Genomic DNA, 18,581 nt, shown 5'->3' on the forward strand with positions numbered 1-18,581 from the left:
GGTTAGGGAGCTGTGTTTTTTTTGCTGCTGGGGCGACTGCCAGTGCCTACTAGTGCCACTGTCTGCTCTGCTCTCTGGTGGTGTGTGCTCTGCACTGCCAGTGGCTGCCAGCCCAGCCAGTACCTAGCCACGGATTCGGCATGAAAAGCCGGCGGTCGGGATCCCGGCATTCAAAACCCCGACGCCGGAATCCCGAACGCCGAAATCCCGACAAGGGGGGGATGTGGATCGCCCCCCCTTGTGGGCTCGCTGCACTCACCATGCGGCGGGCCCGGTGCCTCACTACGCTCGGCACACTAATTTATTCTCCCTCTTAGGGTGTCGTGGAAACCCACGGGGGGAGAAAGTGTCGGGATTTCGGCGTTCGGGATTCCGGCGTCGGGATTTTGAACGCCGGGATCCCGACCGCCGGGATTTAAACTGCATCCCCCTGGCCACTTCAATCAGTAATAGACATGTGTATATGACTGTGCAGTGTGCGCTGTTGTTAAACTTACAGTATTAACCACCTGTATATCAGACTGCTTGTGCATCTGCTGTATAATACCTTCCTACTGGTGTATTTACAGCCTTATATAAATAGTAAACATATTTTTTGCTGGTGCATCTACTGTACTGAGTCTAACATACTGTATAAATAAATATTAATAAAAGTGTACTGGTGCATCTACTGCAGTATAAATAAAATAATATCTCTGCTGGTGCATATTAGTTATACTGCCGTATAACATAATATCTCTCTGCTGGTGCATAATTATACTGCCGTATAAATATAATATCTCTCTGCTGGTGCATAATTATTATACTGACGTATAAAATAATATCTCTCTGCTGGTGGATAAACTGCCGTATATATAATATCTCTCTGCTGGTGCATAATTAAGTATACTGCTGTATAAAAATAATCTCTCTGCTAGTGCATAATTATACTGCAGTATAAAAATAATATCTCTCTGCTGGTGCTTAATTATACTGCTGTATATATAATATCTCTCTGCTGGTGCATCTACTGCCTTAATATAATACCTCTCTGATGGTGCATCTTCTCTACTACCGTATCGCCCACTGATCCTCGGCCGGTGGTAAACACAATCAAGCCAGATAGGGGTCTTATTGGTTATTAAAGTGACAAAAACCAGATACACACTCGCAGAACAACTCAGTGCTGCACGAATCGCCCACTGCTCCTCGCCTGGTGGTCGCCTGGTTATGTCTGGTCCGTAGGTTCCATTCCATATTACTGCCGTACATATAATACCTCTCTGCTGGTGCATCTACTGCTGTATATATTATACCTCTCTGCTGGTGCATCTACTCTACTACCTTATAAATAATACCAGTCTACTGGTGCATCTACTGCCTTAGATAGGGTGTTACAGGTTTCTCTGGGAAGCCATTCTGAAGTGTTGTTAATGGAGGCACTGTACCTTAAGCACAGATAACACATACATGACTGTGTGCCATTCTGCCACTGCCTGCCGAAGGCTGCCGAATTGCCAACTGCTCCTCGGCTGGTGGTAAACACGATCAAGCCAGATAGTGGTCTTATTGGATATTAAACTGACAAAAAAAGATACACACTCTCAGAACAAATCAGTGCTACACCAATCGCCCACTGCTCCTCGCCTGGTCGACGTCTGTGGTCAGAAGGTTCCACTCCTTTGCAGCTATTGCATTGCTGCATGAATTGCCCACTGCTCCTCGGCTGGTTGTCATCTGGTTATATCTGGTCAGAAGACTCCACTCCTTTGCAGCTATTGCATTGCTGCAGGAATCCCCCACTGCTCCTCGGCTGGTGGTAAACACGATCAAGCCATCACCATTCATTAATCCCACTGCTGAGAGTCATTCATATGTGGGATAAGGGGACTTATCCCACATATGAATCTTCCTGGAATTCATTTCCCTGTATATCCATAGAAAAAATATTTGAAACCCATTTCTAAAACATAATCAAATTCATTAACGGACTGAGGTACATAATGCTGGCGCTATAACCTAAAATACACCAGCAAGTAGGATGACGGCCAGCACGCACTGTTGCCATGGAATCCAAACAAATGTGCTAGACGCGGCCGCCGTAAATGATGCGTTCCGGGGACCGATGTTTTCTAGCGTTCCACAAGCCAGAACTGCGTCATTTGACGCTCCGGATGACGGAAGTAAAGCGGAAATACCGCTAGTCCGGGAAAAATAGAAATCTAGTAAGTATAAACTTCAATCGTTTTTAAGAATGTCTTCTGCTCAAAATAATATGTTTGTTTAATTGTGTTTTTTTTTTTAATACAACTGGTTTATTATTGGGATTGCCTGATTGATTGTGGGGAGGAACCATAACAATACAGGGTATATAAACCCCACATGGCCAGACCCTGGCATCACCTTGAAAAAGCTGAACACTCAGCGAAACGCATCGGTGGGCCACTGTACTCCCCCCCTGGTACACTTCTAAGGACAATCAGATCCTCCATTCTACTCTGGCTACCTCCGGAGAAATCGTTCCAATACACTTGGCAATGCTGTCATCCCATTGAGAAAAATAATCCATCTGGATACCACAAACTGGGAAGCTCCACAAGGTTCTTGACCATCCTCCAGCGGTTGTGCAATACATCCATTCAACATTTCCACAGAAATAGTGAGGACCGCGAACCCAAGCCCGGAAAGAATCCCAAGTTTCAAGTGGTGAGATCCATCCTTAATTTCTCACAAACTTCACCTTTACCCATTGCCATAAACTGTCCCATTTAAAGGAGGACTGTTTCCTATAAAGACGCCAGCCACCAGGGGAGGGTACAATGTACTTTGAATTTTGAATTTGAAATATTTTTAATGTGTACATCATGTGTTAATAAATAATGAAATAACAGGCAATCCCATATGTTTAATTTTATTACAGCGCTGCCATCTTTCTTGTTGTTCCACTCCTAGATGAGCCACGTGTTTGTGCCGCACTCTTGTGTGGCTTATCATAGTCATCCAGCTACCTTGGAGCAACCTTTTGCCCTAAAAACAATATTGTGAGGTGTGAGGTGTTCAGAATAGACTGGAAATGAGTGGAAATGAATGTTATTGAGGTTAATTATAGCGTAGGTGCAAAAAAAAAAAAAAGTTTTTATGCTTAAAAAAAAAAAAATCAGAACCCAAAACGTTTAGGGGGTGTTTTGGCAAAACCCATTAGAACCCAAAGCCTGAAGGTAATCAGAACAGAAAACGTGAAAAGTGCACATCCCTAGTCTGAAATGACTTTTATTACTGCCTCAGACTGCCAAAAAGGGGGAAGGCGCTGACATTATGTGACGTCAACCACCCACCCCATGCAGGCATCGACATGTGCAGTGCCCACCAGTTTCATGGGCATGCCATAAAACGCTGGGCATTCCCCTTCCACAGCCCCCTGCGCACCCCCTCCCCTCCCTCAACAAAGTGTACGCCTCGACGAGTGTGATACCAGCTGCGCATGCAGAGATCTCCAACATCAGAAACGGGGCCCCATCTGATTAAACTATAATCACCCCCATAATACACAGGACCTATCTGTCAAGGACCATTAGAATTCTTGTCAAAGGGCATACACACGGTGCGATATGAACTACCAATATGCAATATATAGTCCATATCTGTATAAAACATAGTACATACAGTATCATCACTCGTGTATATAGGTTGCGATTGCGATGCTCGCCCCCAAGCGGTCGGTATCACAAGAACTAGACTGTTAAGGCAACATTATTTGACTAGAAAGTGTGCAATCTATAGTACAATATAGATAAAATTGTACTGAAACAAAATATTGTCCATAGCCAAAATTGTACACATTTAAAATCTCACAGTGTGTGTGCACCTTCATTCTGGACAAGGCAGTAATTCCCCCCTCCCCTCCTGCTCTCCCCTCTCCTTCCTGGCCAACTCACTATAAATGGCTAGTGACATCACTAAGGGCGGGATGTGTTAACAGTTCAAAATGCAAAATACCAAACATTACTAATCGCATTTGTATTAACATATGCGATTAGTATCGTAAAAGAAAGCTCTTCAGAAAAGATCTGCCCCATTGCGGAGCAGCCAGTGAAGAGGGTGTCCGTAGGTCTCCCTCATCTCTTACGCCCGGGGGTGAAGTCACTGTTGCTCAGGAGGAGGTCACCGCATCCTGAGAGCACACCAGGAGGCTGCCAGGAGAGGGGGGGGGGGGCCTTAGCAAGTGTTGTGGGGTGGCAGTATAGCCTTCTATAGGGCGAAACCCTCAGCATCAAAAACTTGGCACCCACTAATTGATACATATAAAAATGCAGTAAAAACCCAGAAGTGTCTTTTGTTTTTTTAACCGCTGTTTTCCTTTGATACATCCCACCATAAGAAACGAAGCCGTTTGCTTCAGTGAGTTCTTTCAAAAGTGACGGTGTATTAAATGTGTGTGTTGTATTTGAATTGTGACATTCAATAGAGTATTTCTAATGCCGGGGACTAATTACCATACAAATCTGTAATAACAGGAACTAATCTGCCAACTAGTTATAGAATTAGCTATAGATCTCTGGGAAACTCCGGCAGGAGCCAAAACATCTAAGGATTCAGGTATCCACTATATTTGCTGATAGTGGGCAAAAAATCAAAAAATACAAGAAGAATGTGCTCAAATGTTGCCACGCTGGTTGTCAGCAAACCGGCCACCACCCCGGCACCACTGTGTCTGCTCCCGGTACTGGCTCCCTCTACATCGGAGCAACACCGGTGGTAGCGGACACTTGAATAGGAGCATCACCGCATCTATCTCCCCGCAAAAGCCGGTAATATATTCATTAATTCCACCTGGAACATTGTCACTAGACGAAGCATTTAGTACAATTACTTCTAAATTAAGGAAACTGTTTGGACACTTCGGTCCAGTGGGAGCTCCCTAATGAAATATTTTCAATTAATTCAACATTGAGGTTATTCTGAAGGCATAATGTTATAACATCAGGCTCTGGACAGTATTCAATGAGAATTTTGACGATGTGCAGCGAATCCTGTTTAGGATTCGCTGCGCATTCGCCACTGCCCGACACCTTCCGGAGCCTCGCCGGCTCCAGTATTCAATGAGTCAGGGGCTCACTGCCCCTGACCGGCGAATTTTAACTCCTGCGGCGACGCAGCAGGGAGCCTGAGGACGGCGGCAGGCAGGGAGATGGAAGTCTCCCTGCCTGCCCCAGAACGTTTGTGGGGGGAGGTGGGCTCACCGGGAGCCAGGCAGCAAAGGCTGCCCCCCGGGATAGCCAACAGGGGACCGGGTATTCACTACACCCGATCGTGCATATGTAATGATCGGGTGCAGTGAATATATGAATATCTAATGAGCGGCTCGGCTCCCGGCCCCCTGCTGGCTGCTCTGTGAAAAAAAAAAAAAACACTTTATTTTAAAAGTTCACATTCCACTTCACCATAAAAAGATAGCGATTGCTACTCGGTGAATCATGGCGATAAAAACCTTAAAATGTATTCGCCATCTGGTCATTGAATAGGGTGATTCACCGTTTTAGTCAAAAAAATCGCCTTACAGCACGAAAATAGCACAAAATCGCCATAAAACATGGCGAATCAGCCTCATTGAATACTGTCCTCTGAGTGGATATAGTTGGATGCTAATAATCGATTATTTTAATCACTGTCTAAATGAATGTATTTTTATATTGATATGATTTTATTGTGTATTTCTTGAAGTTAATATAAACTGGGTTAAAAATAATAATAAATTAAAGATCAACACAGTGCGCTCTCTTTTTCTTCTTTAGTTATAGAATTAGCTATAGAGCTCTGGGAAACTCCAGCAGGGGCCAAAACATCTAAGGATTCAGGCATAAACCACTATATCTGCTGATAGTGATAGCATGTGCTCAAATGTTACTATGTACAGTATTAATACAGATATTCAGAGAACAGGGCCATACTGTAGCTATCAGCCCCCTTACATGCAGCTGTTGTGGAGTTCAACTCCCAGCATGTCCTGATGTTCGCCGTTTTTCTCTATGACTTGTATGGGTTGATTCTGGTTCCCTCCTAGTGAACCGGATACGGTCCCCGCCCAGGATGGTTGGGGTTTGTGCATACGCATTTCTGCGTATGTGCAAACTCCAACTGCGAATGGCCTCTGTGATTGACAATGGGCCCATCACAGTGGTGAAGGAAGGCGGGGGAGAAAGGTGGCAGTGGCACTGCTGGGCCATGGGAACACTGAGCATTTCATGCGTCTGCTGGGGGCGGCTGATGTCACATGACGTCAGCCACCTGAATTGTCTTTGTCCCAGATGCCGCAAATAAAAGTCAGTCTCCATTGACATATATTTGCGAAGGCAGGAGAAATCATTCGATGGTCAGTAACCATCGAATGAATTCTGCCGCTGCGGGCTGGTGAGGAGGGGGTGTATTCGCTGAGGTGGCATCACAAGAACTCAGTAAGCTGCAAGTCAATTAGAATCACCCCCTTGTAGTTCCACAGCAGCTAGAGTGCAGCAGGTTATCTGGCTCCACCACAATCATTGTACAGTAATCTATGCATACATTAACAGGAAGAGCAGTCTTAATGCAATGAACTTTTTTTTTTTAAAAAGCCTTCAGTATTATGCGTGATCAGGGTCACCCACATTGGGGGCTTTATTTAAAGTTACCACCAAACGAGTTTTTTTCCGTCATCAGTTTGTATGCTCAATTGTAAACAATGTCCTGTATTGTGTCAGAAATACAGTAGCTCTTTTTAGTACTTTCGTTTAACAATTTTTGGGTACTTACAGTATATATTAGCAGGGAGCCCATTACGTAGTTTGCGTAGTGGTGTATTGAGAATACCGATACACCACTATGCTGGCTACGTAAAGTACGTAATTTACGTAACTGGAGCTGTGCTAATACACAATGGTTCACATCCCCACTGTCCACGTCATACCCCCAGTATCCACTATATATACTGTATATTCATTCATGACTTCTGTACAGTGCCTTATAATTTTAGCACAACCCTCATTACACAAAGTATGTTTGAGAAGTGAATCATAACTACAGAAACCACTTTGAAAAATGTGCAATGCAATCCTTTGGGAGCTACATGGTCTGATGAATGTACAGTAAATATGGGACTGGTATTATGTCATTAGTGCTTAAGCTCCAGAACATCTGACCCTCCCCCATTATCTTTGTTCCCAACCAAAATGTTATTTCCAGACTCATCCTCCCCTCCCTCCTACTCACCTGTAATTACAAATCAGAGCATAGTCTTCACAAGGGGTGTGTCTTAAGAAGGACTTTAAATATGACATGTGAGCTGTGATTCCCTCATCATGCTAGACAGCTCTGCTCTCTTCTATCCAGGACCCTGCACCTGAAATTATCAACATGAAGTATCTCGTCTTCCTGGCCCTCTTGGTTCAGGCACTAGCCCTTCCACAGGGCAAACCTGGTAAGGATCATGCTCTGTATATTTATATTTTCAGATAGATAAACAGATCATTTAGTAAAGTATTTTGTACTTTTCTGCGGTAGACTCTACACAGGGTCGGATTAGAAATGGCGATAACGGTGGTAGGGGGCATAACAGGGCCCACACATACAGTATATGTGCTCCCCATCTACAGGGTTGATTTGCCAAGTGCTGCTTCTGAATACATAATGCTTTTGTAGCGCTGCTCTATATTTATTTATTTATTAACAGTTTCTTATATAGCAAACACATATTACGCAGCGCTTTACAGCAGTGGTGGGATTCAAATAAATTAACAACAGGTTCTATGTCCTAATGCCCATTGCACATAAAACCACATGCCATAATGCCAATAACACATAAGGCCACACACCGTAATGCCCATTACACATTGTGCTACACGCCATGATGCCAGTTACACATTTTGCAGCACACCATGATGCCCATTACATATTTGAAACATGTGCCACTTACCTACATGCTCAATGTTAGGGGGGTGTTGCTCGATGCCAGGGGCTTCATGCTGGATACCAAGGGGCTTCATGCTGGATACCAAGGGGCTTCATGCTGGATACCAAAGGGCTTCCCGAGGGCCGCAACCAGGGTCCTTAACTCAGGGGGCTTAACTAGGCCAGATGACTTGGTCTCTGTGAGCCCTGAAGGAAGGGGTTATAAGTCCCTTAGTGTAGAAGAGGTGGAAATCAGTGGCAGGGTGCCCACAATGCGGGTGCAACGGGTACGTGCGGGCATCTGGTCAGCCGATAGTTGATGTCTGCTCGTGGTGGGCAGGTAATTGGTGGGCAGGAGACGGGGTGCCACATAAGCAGCTGTGACAGCCGGGCAGAGAGCTGCGTGCTGCCCGGCTGTATACTGAAAGCAGATCTGCGCGGCTATTTTGAATTCTCCCGCTGGACCGAGAGACAGTAGGAGCTTGTGGCAGGCAGCCAATACGAAGCCCCCATTGGCGCTCCTTATTGGCTGCTGGACCGCGAGCTCCTATTGACTTGCGGTCCAGCAGTAGCATTAAGAATAGCCGCGGACGGTGGCGCGTACCTGCTTCCAGTATATAGCCGGGAAGCATGCAGCTCTCTGCCCTGCTGTCACAGCTGCTTCAAGTAACTTGTGAGCCTCCGCAACGCTTCTTAGCCACCGCTTCTGCAGAACCGATCAAATATTAGGAAACGGTTCTGCAGAACCGGTGTGAACCGGCTGAATCCCACCACTGCTTTACAGAGAATATATGAACATTCACATCAGTCCCTGCCCCAGTGGAGTTTACAATCTATAAAATGCAGCACTGCATGTATTCAGAAGCAGTAGAAACTAAATATCGGGCGCAAAGGATATTAATGCAAAACATTCCGAGTATGCCACTGTAGCATCAGCTGCTCCCAGTTAGTTGGTTAGACTACTAGATGAAAAAAAAAAAAAAAAACATTAAAAAAGGGAGCGCTTCTAAATATTAAATATATATTAATTTATTAAAAATGACAAAAATAAAGAGCAAAAAATTAATGAAATATTGGATAAAATACAGCATAAAAACAGTACACTGATCCTCTGGACCAGAATATGCTCACCGCTCACAAATTGGTTGACTTATAAGACCACCTTATAAATTATTTGTCTATGTCCTTTCTCCCAACTGGGAGCAATCGAGCCAGATGTATTAAAAGTTCGTGATTGTATCCAGATACTTTAATACTGAATGGTAGGGATAATTAGCATACTGGTGGTACGTATTTCTCCATCCCACTTACTCCACAGGAAAAGTTAGAAAGTTAGTGTGCTTAAAGGGGTTTTTAGCACAACCTTGTCCAGATATAATGACGGAAGGCAAGGTAGGATAGTCAGCTGTATTACTAACACCTTCTGCAGCGTCTGGCTGATAGCGGTTCAGCAAAGGTCACCCAGGCACCCCTCCCCTAAAGGGATACGAGTGTGAGTAACACCTTGAGCTGCAAAGTTGTGTCTGCTGATTGTTGTGCTGTACATCGGTGGGCACGGATATGGATTGGATTGTCTATGTATAACTAGCAGCGCTGACTAAAACCATACTGAAGTACCTTCCCTTCCGTCATTATACTTGGACAAGGTTGTGCTAAAAACCCCTTTAAGCACACTAACTTTCTAACTTTTCCTGTGGAGTAAGTGGGTTGGAGAAATACGTACCACCAGTATGCTAATTATCCCTATCATTCTGTATTAAAGTATCTGGATACAATCACAAACTTTTAATACATCTGGCTCGATTGCTCCCAGTTGGGAGAAAGGACATAGACAAATAATTTATAAGGTGGTCTTATCAGTCAACCAATTTGTGAGCGGTGAGCATAATCTGGTCCAGAGGATCAGTGTATTGTTTTTATGCTGTATTTTATCAAATATTTCATATTCTTTTGCTCTTTATTTTTGTCATTTTTAATAAATTGATATATATTTAATATTAAGAAGCGCTTATTTTTTGAATATTCAGAAGCAGTGGCTGCTAATAGTGCAGGCTGTGAGGAGGCCCCTACAGGAGGACCCCACAGTGAGGTTCCTTACTGAGGAGCTAGAGATAGATTCCAGCAGGATGTATGTTTGTTTTTGAATATTAGGAAAGTGGCTGTAATTGCACATTGACATGTCAATTTCATAATTTCTAGAGCAGAAGAGCCATATATGTCACAATGGCATACCTCCCAAATGTCCCGCTTATCGCGGGAACGTCCCAGGTTTTTGGGATGTTCCCGCATCCCTCCCAGGGCCGGCAGTGTCCCGTGGCGAAAGGGCAGTTGGGAGTCCGCCCTGTCATGCGCATGCACACAGCATCTATTCCTGCAGACAAAGCAGCTGGGGGCAAAGCCAGCAGCTCACGGAGCCGCTGGGCATGCCAAGACAGTGTTGAATATGGGGTGTGGCCTTGCCCCTTTTCTGCTAGGCCATCCCCCCAAATTTGGGCCAATTTTTGACCCTCTTTGGGACAATTAGAAGTTTGGAGGTATGCAATGGTTCAGATGTTACTATATATGGATAATTTTTACCATAAAGAACATATTATAAATCAAGCATTGAAGACACAGGATTGCTGGATATTATTGTGTTCTGTGGTGTAATATCTCTGTATTTTAGAAGTAGATTTTTAAAAAATAGTTATTTACTAACTATATTATCACTTGCTTGTTGGAAGTCCTGTTTGCTTTCACCTGATTATAGATTTATGAAACCTACAAAGGTTGTTTGATAAATGTTAGGATATGTTGATTTTTAAAATATTTGAAAATACTGTTAAAACAGGAATTCATGATGCTGATGGTCCAGGTGGTCATGGTAATCACAGCGATCCTGAGGGTCATCACAGACCAACTGGTGCTCCACCCACTGGCAGAATCCATCCACATCCCCACAACCACAATGTAACAGGACAACCTCCACATTCTCACGTTTCCCATGGCACCAGGCATCCCCCTTCAAATGATAGAAGTGACCCTCCAAGACACCGCAGAGAGATTCAAAATGTTTTGGGATCGGCTACACCCAAATCTGGAGATCATCCAGCACACCCACATGGTGAGCACCCAGCTTTAAGAAATCCAGGAGCTACAGGACATCCACTAGTTAGTGGTAAATGGCATACCAAACACGAAAAGGTGAGTTATTGGGAGATGGAACTGTCCCAAATAATTATGTGAAAGAACATATGACAGCACAAACAGTTACTGAGGCAAAACACAATATTTAGTTATTTGTACAGACATATATAATTACACAACATAAATGTCTATGCTGTAACCTTACCCAATGATTAGTGATTGGATGCCTACATGTGTATTTATATAGGTCTGACATGACTGCGGCCAACATACACCCACCCCCACCCTGCAAATACTGTTTGTGTGCAGGACATTATATCAGTTTGCAAATGATAATCTGTACAATTGTGTGACTTCCATGCAACAGCTGTACAACAATGTGGAGGGGCCCCAATGTAACATACTGATTGTTTTAATATATCTCTAAATATATGAAGGGCAGTTGATCTACAGTATGGATATTTGGGTATGTGTCATAGCATCGACAGTATTTAGGTCTACGGTTAATGGGTCGACCACTATTGGTTGACAGTCAAAAGGTCGACACCTGAAAAAGGATGACATGCATTTTGTCAACGAGGTCAACTGGTCGACACAGGCAATAGGTCGACGTGTACAAGGTCAACATAAAAAAAGTTCATCATAAGTTTCTGATGTTTTTGGGTGTCTTTGTCGACATGGACACGTATAAGTGTACGGCGTTGGCACGCGTGGCTGCTTTCACTCGCCATGCTTTAGACACGGTGCCTCACTACGCTCGGCACACTGTTATTTTCTCCCTCTATATTGTGGAAAGTTAAGTGGGAAGAACAGTCTTTATTTAAAAAAGAAAAACTCATAACGACCTTTTTCATGTCCATCTATTGCTCGTGTTGACCTTTTGACCATGTCAACCTTATGCATGTCAACTGTTTTCATGTGGCGACATTTTGACTGTCGGCCAATAGTAGTTTTAACTGGAAAGGTTCCTATATCTTAACTATATGTTATGTCTCTTGTGGCTGTTTGGCATTGCTGTGAACTACAGAGAACCAGTTGGACATGTCATTTACCAATGGACCAAACCAATGTACCAAACCTAAAATAAAATGTAAATTGTAACATTCATGTATTCTTATATTGTAATATTTCAGTCTCAGGTCGGAAACCAAAGACCCAAAAGACATCTTTCTGGTGCAAAAGATGCTGAAAGTCATCCTACAAGAGCACCACATGTACAACACCATACTCATGAGAGTAATGCAAGCCACCATCCAGGAAAGAACCATGGTCACCAGAAAGAATGATCACGGTAGGTTAGCAAGCTGGAAAGGTTTGATAAGCATTCTAATCAGAGCTGGATTTACAGCCTACGGGCCCTAGGAAAATATTGGTTTGGGTCTCCATTTGGGTTTTTAGAAAACTGCCTTTCCTCTGTTTAACATTGATGGTTGTTAGAGAGCTTCCACCAATGATCTCCAGCATCCTCCCAGTGATACTACAATCCCGGCAATCTCTGACATAGCAGCATAGTATGGCTTGCAGTTACACCATAGCTGGTTTCATCTGAGGGTGCTGGAAGTGGACTCCATTGTAGCAATATGCAGTTACCAAGTTTCTCCTCACCAGAGTACTAACACATTTCATAACACCCACCCGCAATCCTTATTACTGTAGTCTGTACTAGTAACACAACCCCTCAGTTTCCATGTTAATTACCTCATCCATTTAGTTATACTGTACATACACCATCTTCCCACTGTAGAACCACATTTTGTCCTCCACCCTCTAAGTAGCATTATTGGTTTCTAGAACTGTTTTAATTAACAAGTGTCATTTAAATAACTACAGATCAAGAGATTTGATTCATATACCGTAGACCTTAGACAGAAATGTCCCAAGAGGCAATGTTCTATGGGGGTTAGTCTGGGTGATTCTGCAAATTCGCAGTCTTGCGAGTCACCAAACCCTGCCTTGCAAATGGTGGCTTGGCCGCCACCCATTTGCAAGGGTGATTCCCTCTCAGGGCCTGCGAATGGATGTTACAAAGTAACATCCATTCACAGCTTAGGGGGATCCACCACCATCATTCGATGGTCACCACACCCACATCATTCAAAGGTCAGTGACCATCGAATGATGGTGAAGATGTATGCATATAAAAGTGAATCTCAAGCCATTAAAATATGTGTGGATGCTCAGGAGAAAGTGCACGGGCAGCTGCCACCCCCCCTCCACCCACGTGATTGGGGCATTTGCATGAGAAAGCCCAGCATACTCATGGGAATGCTCATGAAAGTTGGGCGCTCTTATATGCAAATGACCCGGCCCACTGTCCAAAAACTGATGAGAGATGCTGCTGGCATGTTTAGTAATCAGGCAAAGGTAGCTGCTGTATAATTTACCAACTGCCACTAGGCTTCATGCTCTGGGGGCTGCTGACTGTGTGACTGCTGTAAGGTTAGTAGAGGTTTCCAGCGTGAAGTCTAGTGACAGTTGGTGAATTATACAGCAACTACCTAAACATTATTAAGGAAAAGTTTGGAAGTGTGGTCTGCGCTCGTAATAGCAGCTTTTTTGTATGGTAAGGTACAAATTAAACAAGATAAAAAGCGCTTGGCTAAGGCATGTGTGAGAAATACATGTTAAAAGTGCTTTGCCGTTTTTCCTAAAAAAAAGAAAGGTAAAATGTTTACAGCTCTTCGTGAGCTATTTTGGGGTTTGAGCCTGTGCGAGTCTTCCGGCACCAGTTTGAAGAGCCTAGGATGCACTATCTGTCCCTACGCTTACCTAGGTCTTCTGGCCTTCAGTCTTCTCCACGTTGCGCTCGTTTGCGATCTCCACACGCCAGCCGTCCGTGACCGGAAGTTCGGGTGTAGCGGCTTCCGGTTTCGGCGGTGTGTGCGGTATCAGCTCCCCTGGCCTCCAACGCGTTTCGAGAGTGAAACTCTCTTTGTCAAGAATGCCTGATTGCATTTCCTGTTGGCTTTTTATTCGTTTTCTTCTCCTTACTTTATTTGAATAACTTTATTTAAAAACGGAAATGGTCATGATTTTGGGCGGCAAGCACATGTCTTAAAGGTATATACATAAAAATGTGGTTAGTGTGTTTTTAAATGAGGAATGCTGCTAATTCTATATCTATGTTTAATCCCATTGGCTGGAGGGTATTTAGTTCATATATCCACTTTGTCTCTCTCTGTTTGAGGTTTTTTAAATTGTCTCCTCCTCTCCAATTAAGTGTAACTTGTTCAATTACATTAATCTTCAAGTCCTCTGGGTTTCTTCCATGTTTTTCCAAAAAGTGACTTGAAAGGCTATGCGTTAGTAGTCCCTTTCTTATGTTGTAGATGTGTTCAGCTGTTCGTTTTTTCAATTCCCTCTTGGTCTGACCCACATATTGTAGCCCGCAGGGGCATTCCAACAGGTAAATAATGTTTTTCGAATTGCAGGTTGTATGCTGTTTGTGTCGATACTCCTTCATTGTTTTGTTTGAGGAGTATGTTGTCAATGGTTTTGTTGAGTTTTTCTTGGTTGCTTTACAGCTGACACAGTTTAGGCATGGGAAGAAGCCTTTTGTGGTTGTTTCCTGCCCTGGTTCTTCTAAAGGGATGAAGCTTTTTGTTAGTTCTTGTTTTAAATTTCTTGCTCGTTTGTAAATTATCCTAGGTTTTGGCGGTATGAGGGGTTTTAGTTCATTGTCCAATTGTAAAATGTGCCAATGTTTATTCAGTATTGTCTCTATTTGTTTGTGATTCGAATTGTATTGGGTGATAAAGGAGATGGGTAGTTCGGAGTTGTCTGTGTCCTTTTGTTTGTATTTTATAAGTTCAGTTCTGTCCAGGTGTTCTACTTTTTCTACTTCTTTTTCTAAAATGTGTTCTGGATATCCTTTTCTTTTGAATTTGTTCAGCATTGTTGTGCTTTGTTCTTTGAAGGTTGAGTCTTCTGTGCAGTTCCTTCGAACGCGGCGCAGTTGGCCCCCTGGGATGTTGTTACGCCAGTTGCTGTGATGATTACTGTCATAGGGAAGAATATTGTTGCCATCAACTTCTTTTGTGAATGTTTTTGTCATGATTTTATTTTCCCAGATGTAAATTTCCAGATCAAGAAATGTTATTTTTTGTTTGTCTATGGTTGTGGTGAACTCAAGTCCAGCGTTATTGTTGTTCATGTGTATGATGAATTCATTCAATTGAGTTTGAGTTCCTCTCCAAATGAAGAAGAGGTCGTCGATATAACGATACCAGCAGACTATATGTTCTCTGTATGGGTTGTTATTCCAGATTTGGTCTTCCTCCCAGTATGCTACGAACAGGTTAGCATATGACGGGGCGAATGATGTCCCCATTGCAGTGCCTTTTGTTTGAAGGTAGTAGTCACCATTGTACCAGAAGTAGTTGTTTTTTAAGATGAATTCGATTTGTTCCATTATGAAGTTTATTTGCTGGTTTTGAAGATTTGATTGTGTTGATAGTGTTGATCTGACATGGGCGCATCCAAGGTCGTGGCTGATGCATGTATACAGTGATTTAACATCACTGGTACAGAGGGTGTATGATTCGTCCCATTCGGTATGTTGCAGTATCTGTAATATATGGAGGGTGTCCTTCAGGTGACTTTTCTGCTGTTGTACTATGGGTTGGAGGAATTTATCGATGTATTTGGAAAGGTTTGTGGTTAATGAGTCAATGCCGGAGATTATTGGTCGGCCGGGTGGGTTCTGTATGTTTTTATGAATTTTCGGCAGATGGTAGAATGTGGGTATTTTCGGATGGTCTGTTGAAATGAATTTGTGCTCTTTCTCGTTAAGGATGCCCATGTCTTGATGAAGGAAAAGACATGGGCATCCTTAACGAGAAAGAGCACAAATTCATTTCAACAGACCATCCGAAAATACCCACATTCTACCATCTGCCGAAAATTCATAAAAACATACAGAACCCACCCGGCCGACCAATAATCTCCGGCATTGACTCATTACCACAAACCTTTCCAAATACATTGATAAATTCCTCCAACCCATAGTACAACAGCAGAAAAGTCACCTGAAGGACACCCTCCATATATTACAGATACTGCAACATACCGAATGGGACGAATCATACACCCTCTGTACCAGTGATGTTAAATCACTGTATACATGCATCAGCCACGACCTTGGATGCGCCCATGTCAGATCAACACTATCAACACAATCAAATCTTCAAAACCAGCAAATAAACTTCATAATGGAACAAATCGAATTCATCTTAAAAAACAACTACTTCTGGTACAATGGTGACTACTACCTTCAAACAAAAGGCACTGCAATGGGGACATCATTCGCCCCGTCATATGCTAACCTGTTCGTAGCATACTGGGAGGAAGACCAAATCTGGAATAACAACCCATACAGAGAACATATAGTCTGCTGGTATCGTTATATCGACGACCTCTTCTTCATTTGGAGAGGAACTCAAACTCAATTGAATGAATTCATCATACACATGAACAACAATAACGCTGGACTTGAGTTCACCACAACCATAGACAAACAAAAAATAACATTTCTTGATCTGGAAATTTACATCTGGGAAAATAAAATCATGACAAAAACATTCACAAAAGAAGTTGATGGCAACAATATTCTTCCCTATGACAGTAATCATCACAGCAACTGGCGTAACAACATCACAGGGGGCCAACTGCGCCGCGTTCGAAGGAACTGCACAGAAGACTCAACCTTCAAAGAACAAAGCACAACAATGCTGAACAAATTCAAAAGAAAAGGATATCCAGAACACATTTTAGAAAAAGAAGTAGAAAAAGTAGAACACCTGGACAGAACTGAACTAATAAAATACAAACAAAAGGACACAGACAATTTCGAACTACCCATCTCCTTTATCACCCAATACAATTCGAATCACAAACAAATAGAGACAATACTGAATAAACATTGGCACATTTTACAATTGGACAATGAACTAAAACCCCTCATACCGCCAAAACCTAGGATAATTTACAAACGAGCAAGAAATTTAAAACAAGAACTAACAAAAAGCTTCATCCCTTTAGAAGAACCAGGGCAGGAAACAACCACAAAAGGCTTCTTCCCATGCCTAAACTGTGTCAGCTGTAAAGCAACCAAGAAAAACTCAACAAAACCATTGACAACATACTCCTCAAACAAAACAATGAAGGAATATCGACACAAACAGCATACAACCTGCAATTTGAAAAACATTATTTACCTGTTGGAATGCCCCTGCGGGCTACAGTATGTGGGTCAGACCAAGAGGGAATTGAAAAAACGAACAGCTGAACACATCTACAACATAAGAAAGGGACTACTAACGCATAGCCTTTCAAGTCACTTTTTGGAAAAACATGGAAGAAACCCAGAGGACTTGAAGATTAATGTAATTGAACAAGTTACACTTAATTGGAGAGGAGGAGACAATATAAAAAACCTCAAACAGAGAGAGACAAAGTGGATATATGAACTAAATACCCTCCAGCCAATGGGATTAAACATAGATATAGAATTAGCAGCATTCCTCATTTAAAAACACACTAACCATATTTTTATGTATATACCTTTAAGACATGTGCTTGCCGCCCAAAATCATGACCATTTCCGTTTTTAAATAAAGTTATTCAAATAAAGTAAGGAGAAGAAAACGAATAAAAAGCCAACAGGAAATGCAATTAGGCATCCTTGACAAAGAGAGTTTCACTCTCGAAACGCGTTGGAGGCCAGGGGAGCTGATACCGCACACACCGCCGAAACCGGAAGCCGCTACACCCGAACTTCCGGTCACGGACGGCTGGCGTGTGGAGATCGCAAACGAGCGCAACGTGGAGAAGACTGAAGGCCAGAAGACCTAGGTAAGCGTAGGGACAGATAGGGCATCCTAGGCTCTTCAAACTGGTGCCGGAAGACTCGCACAGGCTCAAACCCCAAAATAGCTCACGAAGAGCTGTAAACATTTTACCTTTCTTTTTTTAGGAAAAACGGCAAAGCACTTTTAACATGTATTTCTCACACATACCTTAGCCAAGCGCTTTTTATCTTGTTTAACTACCTAAACATGCCAACAGCATCTCCCATCAGTTTTTGTACAGAAGCTTCTCAGCAAGTGTTCGTGGGAGGATCTGCAGATTATAAAGTGCTAAACTATATGTAGGACATTTCTTCGCTGTATAGACCTTGTTTTAAGGTCTCTTTTTGCTGTACCCCTGATGAAGTTGTTTTGACGAAACGCGCTGGTGCTTTGAATAAAAAGACTATTTTCTAAACGGAGTCCACTTCTCACATTATACAAGGATTGAATAATTACATCATAGGTGATACACACAGAACGCACTCCGATAAAATCCTCTTTTTTGTGTCATATATTATATATTATATATATATATATCTAGAAAAGTTTTGAAAACAGGCGCTTCATAATGCAATAAGCCTTTTTTTAAAATTTGTATTTATTCAAGTGAAATAATGAACAGATAGGGATAGGGTGAACGTACCAAAATGAGCGGTATCGACAACCGCAGTACATAAAACATAAACAAAGTACAGGGCACCAGAGATA

General features: G+C 42.7%; 1 long non-coding RNA gene across 1 annotated transcript in view; it reads left to right on the forward strand.

Moving 5' to 3' along the window:
- Positions 1–10,735: 10,735 nt before the first annotated feature.
- LOC146007249 (uncharacterized) overlaps positions 10,736–18,581 on the forward strand; it is a 10,205-nt gene continuing 2,359 nt past the window's right edge. Inside the window, exons 1-2 of the long non-coding RNA XR_014444300.1 lie at positions 10,736–11,082; positions 12,159–12,316. This is a non-coding gene — a long non-coding RNA (uncharacterized LOC146007249). The remainder of the gene's footprint in view (positions 11,083–12,158; positions 12,317–18,581) is intronic.

The sequence above is a fragment of the Crinia signifera genome, chromosome 6 (genome assembly GCF_055691185.1).
Source record: "Crinia signifera chromosome 6, ASM5569118v1, whole genome shotgun sequence".
Taxonomy (NCBI): Eukaryota; Metazoa; Chordata; class Amphibia; order Anura; family Myobatrachidae; genus Crinia; species Crinia signifera.